This window comes from Chelonoidis abingdonii, chromosome 2 (genome assembly GCF_003597395.2).
Source record: "Chelonoidis abingdonii isolate Lonesome George chromosome 2, CheloAbing_2.0, whole genome shotgun sequence".
Lineage (NCBI taxonomy): Eukaryota > Metazoa > Chordata > Testudines > Testudinidae > Chelonoidis > Chelonoidis abingdonii.
The window spans coordinates 234,597,259-234,609,576 of record NC_133770.1 but is presented as its reverse complement, the minus strand read 5'-3'; the positions used below and the strand labels follow the sequence as shown (position 1 = coordinate 234,609,576).

The window sequence follows — 12,318 nt, the reverse complement described above, 5'->3', positions numbered from 1 at the left end:
AGTTTTCTGGACTCATAGTAACTTAAGATAAATGCACACTTTCATTCCAGCTGATACTGATCTTCCTTCAGTTTGAAGCTGTATTCATTATGCAGCTATAGAAATATGTGGAAAATAGAGATGCAAACCAAGTGGCTTTAACAGATGTGATCTCATCGGGGTTCCATTTGTTAAAAGAAATAATTGAATATTAATTAAAAGTTAATCAGACCTAATTGCCAATTAAAGAGAAAAAGTCATTGGAAACTACCCTGTGCCATTCCATTATTATTACCTATGAGAAGCCTACATGTTGAAGAGGGTCCTTACATATGGTACCTCTCCATTATGCTAAGTCTGTTAGGTAGTCCTGTTTTGTTAAAATAAGGGCTTAAATACACAGTGCCTTAGTCCACATCAGGTGGGGTGTAAATTCTAGTGTGCACCAGTATGTTGCATGCCAACTGGCCTGTGTAGACCCTGCTGGCTCTCCTTAAGAGTTCTTTGGTGTGCATTGACATGGTTCAGTTTGAAATGGGACTACATTAACATGAACTAGGAAACCTTTAGTGCACACCAGCAGGGTCCAGTGCACACTTGAATTTAGACCTCTCTGGTGCACCCTAACATACTGTGTAGAAAAGCCCTATGTCTCAGCACAGGAACACACCCTCAGACCTCTCACCATGCAAAGGCCCAAAAGATCCAAACTGAGAGAGACATAAAACGCACATGAAACTTGAAATACTGAAGGATTCATCCCTCTTTATCAGCTCAGCATCATGATTCCTTATTTCCAATGTATATAAAATGTTCAGTATTAAAAATGAGGGGACACAGGAAACTGTGGGACAAAAATGAGTGACGTCCCTACACCTAATAAGTGAGCAGAGTACAATGTACAGTGGTTTAAGGGTTGGCCTGCTAAACCCAGGGTTGTGAGTTCAATCCTTGAGAGGGCCACCTAGGGATCTGGGGCAAAACCAGCAGTTGGTCCTGCTAGTGAAGGCAGTGAGCTGGACTTGATAACCATTTTTTTTTGGTGAGCCTGGCTAGCTCAGTTGGTAGAGCATCAGACTTTTAATCTGAGGGTCCAGGGTTCAAGTCCCAGGTCAGATGGGAAAGGGAACCTTTTGGGGGTGAGGGATAGCTCAGTGGTTTGAGCAATGGCCTGCTAAACCCTGGGTTGTGATTTCAATCCTTGAGGGGGCCATTTAGGGATCTGGGGCAAACATCTGTGTGGGGATTGGTCCTGCTTTGAGCAGGAGGTTGGACTAGATGATCTCCTAAGGTCCCTTCCAACCCTGACTTTCTATGAATGTGTTTCCCCCAACCTTCTGACTCCAGACAATTAGCAATACATTGAAGACATCTAAGTAGTGCTTAATTACTGCAAAATAGCCAAAGGAGATAGCATTAAAAACTGCAAGTCCAATTCACTTAGGCCACTTACCATGGCTGTAGAAAGTCCACCCAGTGGAAACACAGCAGCTCAAGATAGCCACCTTTTCCATTCTGTATATGAATATAGGAAGGAGATGTTAGAACATAAGAACAGCCATACTGGGTCAGACCAAAGGTCCATCAAGCCCAGTATCCTGTCCTCTGACAGTGGCCAATGGCAGGTGTCCCAAAGGGAATGAACAGACAGGTTATCATCAAGTGATCCATGCCCTGTCACCCAATCCCAGCTTCTGGCAAACAGAGGCTAGGGACACCATTCCTGCCCATCCTGGCTAATAGCCATTGAATGTCCTATCTTCCATAACCTATCTAAGCTCCTTTTTGAACCCCATTATCTAGTATTGGCCTTCACGAACCCTCTGGCAAGGAGTTCCAAGAGGTTTTATAGTGCATGCAATGAAAAAATATTTTCTTTGTGTTTGTGAACCTCTACCAATATTTCATTGGTGGCCCCTTGTTCTTGTATTATTGAGAAGGAGTAATTAACACTTCCTTATTTACTTTCTCTATAACCACTCATGATTTTATTGACCGTCGTATCATATCCCTCCTTAGTATCGCCTCTTTTCCAAGCTGAAAAGTTCCAGTCTTATTTGTCTCCCATACAAAAGCCGTTCTATACCCCTATAATTTTTGTTCCCTTTTCTGATAACCTTTTCCAATTCCAATAATACCTCTTGCGAGATGGGAGGCAACCACATCTGCACGCATAATTCAAGTGTGGGCATACCATGGATTTATACATAGAGGCAATATGATATTTTCTTCATTATTATCCTATCCTTTTTGATGATTCCCCAACATTCTGTTTGCTTTTTTGACTGCTGCTGGCACACTGAGTGAGATGATTTCAAGAGAACTATCGCACAATAGACTCCAAGATCTCTTTCTGAAGTGATAAACAGCTAATTTAGACCCCATCAATTGTATAATGTATAGTTAGGATTATATTTTCCGAGTGTGCATTACTTTCCATTTATCAACGTTAAATTTCATCTGCCATTTTGTTGCCCAGTCACCACTAGTTTTTGAGATCCTTTTTGTAGCTCATTCGTACGCATAGGACTGAACTAGACCGCAGTAAGTTTTGTATCACTGCAAAATTTTGCCACCTGACTGTTTAACTCTTTTTTTTTCAGTTGTTTAAGAATATGTTAGTATAGGACTGGGCCAGTAAGCAGATCCCTGGGGAACACCACTATTTATCTCTCTCCGCATTCCTGAAAAATTGACGATTTATTCCACCCTTTGTTTCCATGTCCTTTTAACGCAGCTTACCAAATCCATTACAGAACCTCCATCTTATCCTAATGACGACTTAATTTTGCTTAAAGCCTTTGTGAGGGACCTTGTCAAAGGCTTCTGAAAATCTAAATACACTATAAATCCATGGGATTCCTTTTCTGCAATGCTTGTTTGACCCTCAAGAGAATTCTAGTAAGTGGTAAAGGCATGATTTCCCTTAACAAAAACCATGTTGACTATTTCTGCAACAAATTATGTTAATCTATGTGTCTGACAATTTTGTGCTTTATATAGTTTCAACCAATTTGCCCGTACTGAAGTGAGATTACTGGCTGTAGTTGCAGGGTCACCTCTGGAGCCCTTTTAAAAATTGGGCATCACATTAAGCTAATCGTCAGCAGTTCATTTTGGTAGGCACACAGAAGGCTGATTTAAAATGATAGGTTAACAGATGAAGTTTAGTAGTCACCTGCAATTTCACATTTGAGTTCCTTCAGAATTCTTGGGTGAATATCATCAGATCCTGGAGACTTATTACTGTTTAGTTTATCAATTTGTTCCAAAACCTCCTCTAATGACACCTCAATTTGGGACAGTTCCTCAGATCTGCCACTCAAAAAGAATGGCTCAGATTTGGGAATCTCCCTCACATCCTCAAGGGTGAAGACTGATGCAAAGAATTCATTTAGTTTCTTCACAATGGCTTTACCATCTTTGAATGCTCCTTTAGCATCTCGATCATCCAGTGGCCCCACTGGTTGTTTAGCAGTCTTTCTGCTTCTGATGTATTTTTAAAAAATTTTTGTTATTACTTTTGGAATCTTTGGCTAGCTGTTCTTCAAATTCTTTTTTTGATCTTTCTAATTATATTTTTACATTTCATTTGCCAGAGTTTATGCTCTTTTCTATTTTCCTAATTAGGATTTATCTTCCACTTTTTAAAGGATGCCTTTTTGCCTCTCACTGTTTCTTTTACTTTTCTGTTTAACCACAGTAGTTCTTTTTTGGTTCTCTCACTATGTTTTTTAAATTGGGGTATACATTTAAGTTGAGCCTTCATTATGGTGTCTTTAAAAAGTTTCCACTTAGCTTGGCAGGGATTTTACTTTTGGTATTGTACCCTTTAATTTCTGTTTCACTAACCTCCTCATTTTTGTGTAGTTCCCCTTTCTGAAATTAAATGCTACAGTGTTGGGCCGCTGTGGAGTTTTCCCTACCACAGGGATGTTACATTTAATTATATTATGGCCACTATTACCAAGCAGTCCAGCTATATTCACCTCTTTGACCTGATCCCATGAACCACTTAGGACTAAATCAAGAATTGCCTTTCCTCTTGTTGGTGTGAAGCTAGCCATTGGAGTGTGAAGCTAGCCATTGCAATCCAGGAAGTAAGTGAGGCTGGCTGAAGATAGGCTAGGACAAGGGCCCTTGGGAGATGAGCTAATTCAGTGCATGTCTTCATGACTCGACAGTCTTTGGATCCCCATTTGTAAATGAATGCAGGAACTCCTGTGGGAGAATGGTGGCAGTGCCTCCACTTGATTTTCCTTGGGAGTGAATTTCCTCTTGGTTGTCCCCTGTGTTGTTGAGTCCAGAGGATAGAAATTGCATTCCACTGAGTCAGATGGCATGAATAAAGGTGGAAATGAAAATGGAAGCAGGGGAATATGCATGAGGGCAAGAGATTCTGGCCAGGAGTCTAAGTAACTAAATAAGTTATTTATCTGAAAAAACTGCAGAGCACTCACCAGCTTCTTCTGACCCTAATGGAAACTGCTGGGAGATTAAGTACATTTGAAAATCAGGTTACTTATTTAGATTGAAAAACCTACTTTGGGCTCCTAATTTTTGAACAACTTGGTCCATATTTCTGGAGAAAATCTAATACTTATGAAAGGGACAGGCCAACAGCACAAGAAACTAAAGTCCATCTCTAGCCCCCACAACAACTTCTCCTTAAGTAATGCCTGTGAAATCTGCCACAGACTGTCTTGCCAGCATACACCAAATCATTCCTATTCAGTGGGGCCACCACTAGTTTACTCTCCACTCTGTTACAATCATTGGCTTCTCAACTGCCAGAGAGGACACATGGGAATCTCCACACTGCATCAGACTCTTTGTCATCCTAGAGCAGTATTCAGTCTCCGACAGTGGCCAGTGCCAGGTGCTTCAGAGGAAAAACCTTGCAGTAGGCACTTACGGAATCACCTGTCCCAGTGAAGGCTTCCTCTTAGGCCCCAATAATTAGAGATGGGCTTAAGCCTCAATAATTGAGGTTTTATATCCCAACCAAAATATTATGAGGTAGGGCTAGTTCCAGTAAAACTGAAGACCTTAAGAAGCCATTCAGTGGGGACCACTGACCACAGAGTCAAACCTTGCCTAATTCTATAATTAAGATGATGATGTTGGGCCACATTCATTCCAGCAAGTCAGTTGATTGCAAGCTGCAGACATGTGCATCTGCAGGGGAAACTGTGCTGGAGCAGTATTCACTCCTGGGGAGTGTAGGAGGCAGTACCACCATTAGTTTCCCACAAGGAATTCTGCCTGGGAACGGCAGCTTTAGATTCCAGTTGAGGATCCATAGGATCAGCACATATCCTACATGGTTTGGACCCTCCTTTCCTGAGCCAACACTACTGTGGCACATTTTCCACCGCTATTGACCCACAGCTTCTACAACTGGAACCCAAGTGGTGAACCCAGGCCATTGGACTGGTTTGGCAGTTATTAAAATAAGATTATGTTAAATCCAGAAAGGAAGAAATAAGGAATAGTGTCTCTCTTCAGGCATCTTTGACTAAATTTCTGTTCTGGGCCCATATTACCAAAGCACATACTATATTAAAAGACTTATTAGTCCCAGCCTTAGGCTATCTGTGGGAAAGTTTTAAGATAAGGAACAGAAATTCACATTGCAAAGTCTCAATATAAAGAAAAAGGCCTATCAGTGCCAAGATGACATGTAAGAGCTTTCTCATGTTTCTACACATCAATAGTATTTCTACCTCAGGGAGTTTGGGAAATATTTAATATAGAACTTTAAATTCACAAAAGAGAAACCACTCCTCTTTCCCTATCTATGTGATATCAACTTCTTGAGCAGATCATGAGGAACTGGAATATTTCAGATTCTGTATCCGAACCTCTACAAACCAGTATTTACTTTAAAGAAAAATTATCTTGTGCAATTCATTGGCAACCATAAAGTAACTCTGAGGGACAGAGTCTAACTACTTTTTGCATTTTTAAAATATACTTCAGTATTTTTGTTTCTATCTTTTGTATTATAAATAGAAAATCAGAATCAATAACAGAACACCAAAACCAGCAGTAGAAATAATACCATGAAATTGCTGGAGAAAAATACAGGCATTAAACATGCCTGTAAAAATATATTCCAGCAGACTGGCTTATAGAATCAGCTTGGTCATATGAACATCAGAAATATTGAATCATTTCCATTTACTGTGGTAAAGGTCAAGGACTGATTTCCTCTGTAATTATTTTTAATTTGTTCTTTTTTTTGTTTAACCTGGATGCTATGGGCCCCAATCCTGCAACGTAAGCACATGAGGAGTAGTTCCAATGACTTGAAGCATCTCTGGGACCCCTAGTTTAGACTCTAATAGAGCCTTTTTAGTCCATGAAAGTATTTGCCATGATCTAGAATCTCACAACCAGCCATGATACTTAAATTCATTCTACAGTAGAATGAAAAGTTGAGCAGCTAGGAAGTGACTGGTGATACTTAGTTTTAGTAAATTTGATCGTGCTAGCAAAACCTTCCCTGTTGCCTTATTGTTGGGAGACTAGAAGTCAGTGAAAATGAGAAAGGAGGGAGGAATTAGGAAAGCAAGTGGAAGCATCATTAATTGAAAGAGTTACACTAAAGATGCTAAACAATACATCGGCCTGAGTATTTATAATAATAAGCAGGTCTATTTGCCAAGCAGATTTCCATGGAACCATCTAGATGTGCATGTACCCTTCCTGCGTACTTTATTTACATAGTGTACGTGGGCTTTGCAGACATTTTTCTTTCTCAATGACTGTGATAAATCCTTGACCACCTAAGACTTCATAATTGCACAACATTGACACTCTGAACTAGATGGCAAAGTCTGCTCTTCTTGCATGACATATAGGCAAATGCAGACAGATGCAGGGATGGATTTAAGTGTCAGATCTCAACTTTATTAATATAACATTGCTTCCTCCATCTCACATATCTGGCATTTAAGTAGGTCCAGTCCACCATTATGAGGATCCCACCATATAATTTGCAACTAAGGGTAGATTCTCCTCACCCTAGTCCTAGACTTCAGCTTGTTTTTCTGAATCCTCTCACCATCTTTCCCCTGCTCACACCCCACCCCTTGAGGGAGACAGCATATACCAAAAGTGGGATCTTGGTCTATAAAGATTCCAGATCTTCTCTTCTCCCATAGGCACAAGGTCCACCAGTGAAATCTGAGGTCTCTTTTACCTCTGAAAGCTGGCTTTTTTAGCCTCTCTCTGTACTGGACACCAGTCGCCAGGGGTGCTAGAAATTAGCTTGGTCGTGCCCTCCACTCCCTACTGCATAATCAATTCCCTCTTTCAGAGTGTATTCTCAAAGGGAAGTGGTATTTTCAGAGGTGGCTGGTGATATGGGTGGTGCAGAAGAAGGGATATTGCTTTTTTTATCTCTCTCTCTCATAATACTGACAGTCACTATTAGGGGAGAGGAATTTAGAAAAAAATGGATTTGTTTGTGGTGTGACAACCAGGCTGTGGTTTATATTTTTAAGTAACAGTCAGCTAAGTTGTCTCAGATAATGAGACTGGTGAGAGCATTTGTACTGCACTCACATTGCCTTGTGTTTAATATTCTTTAGCGTGCACATCACATTCCTGGTTTAGATAATGGCATTACCAATGCTCTGTCTCAAATTCAGGATGACAGATTATGGGAGCTCACATCATGTGAGAGCCAAGACCCAGAGGTGAAGCCTCACCAATTGTGAAACCACGGCTCCTGTTGGCTATCAGGTTAACAGAAAATGCCTTTGACCTGAGGACAATCCGGACCTTCTAGGCTGGCCTTGTTGAGTTCACAACATTTACTGCAGGGAAGGGCTCCCGCATCTTTGGCCCAACCCCTAGCATTAGGTGATGAGATATGGGGTGTCTCAGGCTGACCATGTATTAGCTTCATCCACTCCCTCCCTCTGGGGCTGACCACCATACTGCATGTCTGATCAAGTTTCTTTCCCAGTGATACAGGTGAGTGGCATTGTTCCAACAGCAAAACCCCCTCTCTCTTCAGCTGAAGGATAAATAAAACCATAAGAACATAAGAACGGACATACTGGGTCAGATGAAAGGTCCGTCTAGCCCAGTATCCTGTCTTCTGAGCAGGGCCGGCTCCAGGGTTTTTGCCGCCCCAAGCGGCGAAAAAAAGAAAAAGCAAAAGCTGTGATTGCCATCTGCGGCAGCTCCACCACGCCACTTTCTTCTTCGGCGGCAATTTGGCGTCAGGTCCTTCCCTCTGAGAGAGACTGAGGGACCTGTCACCAAATTGCTGCTGAAGAGCCTGACGTGCCAGCCCTTCCCCTTGGCTGCCCCAAGCACCTGCTTGCTGAGCTGGTACCTGGAGCCGGCCCTGTTTCTGAGAGTGGCCAATGCCAGGTGACCCAGAGGGAATGAAAAGAACAGGTAATCATCAAGTGATCCATTCCCTGTCGCCCATTTACAGCTTCTGGCAAAACTGATACTAGGGACCCCATCCCTGCCCATCCTGGCTAATAGCCATTGATGGACCTTAGTTCCATGAATTTATCTAGTTCTTTTTTGAACCCTGTTATAGTCTTGGCCTTCACAACATCTTCTGGCAAGGAGTTCCACCAGTTGAGTGTGCGTTGTGTGAAGAAATACTTTCTTTTGTTTGTTTTAAACTTGCTGCCTTTAATTTCTTTTGGTTCCTGTGTTATGAGAGAGAATAAATGATACTTCCCTAAAAGCAGCAGAGAATCCTGTGGCACCTTATAGACTAACAGAAGTTTTGGAGCATGAGCTTTCGTGGGTGAATACCCACTTCGTCAGATGCATGCCTATTTACTTTCTTCATCCCCGTCATGATTTTATAGACCTCTATCATATCCCATCTTAGTTGTCTCTTTTCCAAGATGAAAAGTCCCAGTCTTTTTAACCTTTCCTCGTATGGAAGCTGTTCTGTAGCCCTAATGATTTTTGTCATCCTTTTCTGAACTTCTTACAATTCCAATATATCTTTTTTTGATATGGGGCAACCACATCTACATGCAGTATTCAAGAAGTGGGCGTACCGTGGATTTATATAGAGGCAATATCTCTCCCTTTCTTGATGATTCCCAATATTCTGTTAGCTTTTTTGACTGCTGCCGCACATTGAGTGAATGTTTTCAGAGAATTATCCACAATGACTTCAAGATCTTTTTTGAGTGGCAACAGCTAATTTAGACCCCATCATTTTATATATGTAGTTGTGATTATGTTTTCCACTGCGCATTACTTTGCATTTAACAACACTGAATTTCATCTACCATTTTGTTGCCCAGTCACCCAGTTTTGTGAGATCCCTTTGTAAATCTTCGCAATCTGCTTTGGACTTAACTATCTTGAGTAGTTTTGTATCATCTGCAAATTTTGCCACCTCACTGTTTACCCCTTTTTCCAGATCATTTATAAATATGTTGAATCAGTACAGGTACTGCGGGACATCACTATTTGCCTCTCTCCAATTCCTTTATGGGTTAGCAACATGGGATTTATGTCTCCTCAGAGCAGGAGTCCTTGTTATTTGTTATCTCTTCTCAATTGTTCAGGTCTAAAATGATATTGTAAGCTCTTCATGGCAGGGATCATATCACTTTAGTGCAAAGTACTCAAAACATCTTAGGCTATACAAATAATATATAAATAATAATAATAGGAGAATGGAGATACTTAGAGAAGAGGCTGTATGTAATTAATGTGTTTATTTATTTTATTGCCTTGGGCAAAATTTCCACTAGCAGTATTCCTTCTCAACCTGGAAATGTTACATTATTTGATAGTGGAGGTCAGATTGCCTTACCTGTCAGTAAGACCTCAGACTCACACAAACTAAATAGAAAATGCTTAATAAATGTTTTGTTCATCAGTATTTTGTTCCTCAGGCTATGATTAATTCTATCTCCTAAATGGAAAGTATCATAATTTTATTCTAAGCTAGAGTTTCCTATCTGTTAGACCAAACATAAATAACTTTTCTTAACACACACAAATTACAGAGAGAGAGAGAGAGAGAGAGGCTGCAGCAGCAGAGGTGACCCATCATACAAATAAACTAGAAATCATTCCTTAGAGCTGGTTATGATTTTCATGAGACCATAGCGGGATGTGGATGAACATAAAAACTGCCATACTGGATCAGGATCAGCCTAATGGTCCCTTAGCTCAGTATCCTGTCTTAGAAAAGTGGTACATTTTCATGGCCTGATTCAAAACCTATTGAAGCCAATGGAAAGATGTCCATTTGTACTGAGTTTGAAAACTCCAGATGAGATTGAGAATGGGAGGCTTAAGAACATAAGAATGGCCATACTGGGTCAGACCAAAGGTCCATCTTGCCTGTATCCAGTGTTCTGATAGTGGCCAATGCCAAATACTGCAGAGGGAAAGAATAGAATAGAAAATCATCTAGTGATCCATGCCCTGTTGCCCATTCCCAGCTTCTGGAAAACAGAGGCTAGGGAAACCATCTCTGCCCATCCTGGCTAATAGCCATTGAGAGACCTATCCTCCATGAATTTATCTAGTTCTTTTTTTGAATCCTGTTATAGTCTTGGCCTTCACAACATCCTCTGGCAAAGAGTTCCACATGTTAACTGTATGTTGTTCAAGGTTCCTTAGAAGACAAAAGAGCAACATCCACAAAATTGATGGATATTAGTGTTAACAATAAGACTTATACAGAGAATTCTACTGACAAAACTGATAAAGACATTAATGTGAAAAGAAAAATAAATAGCAAACTTGAGCCATCCAAGTCTGGGATTGAATCCTAAGGACAATCACTCTAAAAAGGGATATTCAGTTTCAGGATCTAGAAGCACTTTTTCCTCTAACTCCAGCACAGTGACTCCTGCTATGAGAAGACAATTTTCAGTGGAGGTTTAAAGTCTAAACATTGGTCCATAATCTACTTCTATTAGGTTTAGCTGTTTTTCACTGTTGGCTTCACAGATTGAGTAATCTATGTCATTTTTGCTTTAAAGTCTGTTGCTAGCATTTTGGATATGATTTGCTACTGTGGCAAATATCAATGTAACTGGGCAATATGGTTTTGGGTTAGTGTTTAGTTATGTTCCATTATTGTTTTCGTTTGCTTCCTTTCCCTGAGAAAGGTGTCTTATCAGCATGGAATCCTTATTGAGGAAATTGGGCATATGTATTTTTTAATTTCTTCTACAGGAAAGGAGCAGTTTAATTTTAAAGTAGCAGGATTTTCTTTACTAAGGGACAAATTTTGTCCCCAGTTCCTAATCTGAGTAACTGGGCTCAGAACTGAATAACTTCTCTGGAGAGTTCACACTGCCTGAGGATGAACAATAGCCAGTGGTTCTGCAAATCCACTTACTGAACCTCCACTTTCTTCCCTGCTCCACCCTCACCATGGGACATCATCTAGGGAATCCCCATGTATTTAGGTTCTATTCCAGTGGGAATTAAACCTCTATGCAGCATCCCTATATCTTGACACATGTTCTATGCACAGTGGGACCACACTTATTCCACTCTGTGTGGGTCCAGCATACACATGAAGGCTGGAACAGGATTTTCTCAAGACCAGGACATGGGAGATCTGATCTAGTGGTTGGAGTATGAGTTGTGGGCTAGAAGGCAGGCTGGGTCAGATACCAGGAGATCAGGGTATCTGGCAGTAGGAACAGGTAGTAGAAGGAAGCAGTTACATGGACAACTTTCTGTTCCTCTGCTTGGTTTAAATCAAAGCAGAGAACCTTCAGGACCTCCTAGGGTTCCACTAATCAGATCCCAGGACTGAAGTCTTCTATCAGTGCTGAGCTTATAGTTCTGGTTATCGTTAACCAGTGGATGGCAAATTGGAATATACTGGCATCTGTGGACTGGCGTTTGACACTCACAGTCCCTGACCTCACTGCCTCCTCAAAGGATATTCTTCGGGGGATGCTGGAGCAGGTCTTTTGGGATGATTCCTAAGGTATGCTTGTGTAAGTATAGAGGCATATACATTTTCTGACAGCTCCCAGCTGCACTTCTTAGGACCAGAGCATTCCATGTTTACGTTTAGAGTCCAGGATCTCATGAACCACATATTCTTCATGACTTGTACATGTACTGGTGAAGGAGGTGGCTCAGTACTGTGAGGGAAAGGGTTTTCTGCATAGGGTTTCAAAAGCGATACATGAAACACCAGGTGAATCTTCAGAAAGTGAAATAACTGAAGTTCAAAAGTGACTGAGTTAAACCTGTCACAGGACCCTAAAAGGACCAAGCTACCAAAAGTCGAGCTTGTGATCGCATTTGTATGGCATTGCTCTATGGATAAGGACATCATTTGTCCCACTGTGTAGG

General features: G+C 41.0%; 1 non-coding gene across 1 annotated transcript; it reads left to right on the top strand.

Annotated features, from left to right (window-relative positions):
* Nucleotides 1-1,025: 1,025 nt before the first annotated feature.
* Nucleotides 1,026-1,098, top strand: TRNAK-UUU (transfer RNA lysine (anticodon UUU)). Its single transcript has one exon. It is a non-coding gene; the product is annotated as a tRNA-Lys (tRNA).
* The last annotated feature ends 11,220 nt before the right edge of the window (nt 1,099-12,318 follow it).